The sequence below is a fragment of the Nicotiana tomentosiformis genome, chromosome 2 (genome assembly GCF_000390325.3).
Source record: "Nicotiana tomentosiformis chromosome 2, ASM39032v3, whole genome shotgun sequence".
NCBI classification, from domain to species: domain Eukaryota; kingdom Viridiplantae; phylum Streptophyta; class Magnoliopsida; order Solanales; family Solanaceae; genus Nicotiana; species Nicotiana tomentosiformis.
The window spans coordinates 137024340-137026126 of record NC_090813.1 but is presented as its reverse complement, the minus strand read 5'-3'; the positions used below and the strand labels follow the sequence as shown (position 1 = coordinate 137026126).

General features: G+C 39.8%; 1 non-coding gene across 1 annotated transcript; it reads right to left on the bottom strand.

Moving 5' to 3' along the window:
- Nucleotides 1-1084: 1084 nt before the first annotated feature.
- LOC117281212 (small nucleolar RNA R71) lies at nucleotides 1085-1191 on the bottom strand. Its single transcript, XR_004511833.1, has one exon. It is a non-coding gene; the product is annotated as a small nucleolar RNA R71 (small nucleolar RNA).
- Between the last annotated feature and the right edge of the window lie 596 nt (nucleotides 1192-1787).

The window sequence follows — 1787 nt, the reverse complement described above, 5'->3', positions numbered from 1 at the left end:
TATCTTGCACCTATCCCATCAACCCTTATTTTCTCCAAATAATAACTTCCGTGCGTACCTTTGTTGCAATAGTCATTAGTCAATAGCTCTAGACTCTTAGTTAATTGTAGGTATTAATCATATAAATATCAATTATTGATTCTCCTGAATAGCAATCAAGCTAGAAACTACGAAAATACTGTTTAACTCTAATCCCTGTGGATACGATATTATACTATGCTATCTTTTACTAGCGAGTATAATTTAAGAGTGTGTTTTGAGCTCGTCAAATTTTGGCACCTTTGTCGGGGATTGGGAATCTATAGTGTTTGAAATAGTTTGTAGTGCTAATTCAGGAATTTTTATTTTTATTTTATTTTATTTTCCTTTTTTTACTATTGGTGTTATTTGACTGTGCACAGGTTACAGGTTCGGAGTGGTGAATGACTAGAACTTCTGCGAAGGAAGTGCTACCATACAAGACAGAAATTGAAAAACAATTGCGACATCTAAAGAAGGAGAGAAATCTCACCGAGACAACAGAAAAGTTTGGGCAATACTCAACCAAAGAACTTATGGCTGGAAATAGTGAAGATAATATGGATTTGGCTACGAGAGAAGCAGCCCAACGAAGGGAACAAGTTGCACGGGATGGTGAGGAAGAAGCTATTAGAGATGCACAGAACATCTATAAAGAAGAGGGGGGTCTCAGACTTAATCAACATCAACCCTTTCCTAGGAGACCATTTGGCGATTATGTTAGACCGGCCTACAATCAAGGTTTATCAAGTATTAGACCACCTCCAATTGTAGCGAACAATTTTGAGTTAAAGCAAGGTTGCATCAAACCCTTCATAATTGTTGTGTCTTCAGAGGGAAGCCAAATGAAGATCCAAACACACATCTAATGGACTTCGAGGAGATTATGAACACCTTTCAGTACAATGGTGTGTCATAAAATGCATTGTACTTTAGGGCATTCTCCTTTTCTCTCAAAGACGATGCAAAACAGTGGCTTCAAAGCTTGCCCACAGGATCAATTATAACTTAGGAGAAGATGACCAGAAAATTCCTTGATAAATATTTCTCCTCAGCTAAAACGGGCAAATTTAGAAGATAAATCGATAATTTCTGCTAGAAAGACACGGAAAGTATTTTTGAAGCATGGGAGAGGTTTATGGAGATTGTTCGAAAGTGTCAACATAGTGGGATAGAACTCTGGATGCAACACTGGGACTTTTGGGATGGATTGATACCGACCTCGCGTAGAACATTGAGCAATGTAGCTTGAGGTCCGTTGATGAAGAAGACTCCAGAGGAGATAGTTATAATTCTTGATGAGTTATCTGAAGATGCAAATCATTGGCCCTCTGAGAGTGCAAAAAGAAGAAGACCAACTGGTGTTTACCAAGTTGATGCTAACACATCTGTGCGGGTACAGCTTGATGCTATGGCCAAAGAGACAAGGAAGCTGACCTTAGCCTCGATATAAAGTGAGCCTCATGCATCATGTGATATATGTAGACAAGGACACCCTACTCATGAGTGTCAAGCCCTAACTAAGGAAATAAATGATGTGGGAAACTAGAACTTTAATGCAATGGGCCAGAGGCACCCTAGATTTTCATGGAGTTCACCTGGAGGAACTACGAATGCTTGGCAGCAAAATAACTCTAGACCGCAGGGACAAGGAGCTCCAGCATACCAAAATTAGCAGAGGCAGCAATTTCAGACTCAACAGCCCATTTAGCCTGGTCTAGAGGATCTAATGGAGGCTTTCGTTATCAAGACAGATTAGAGGTTGGACG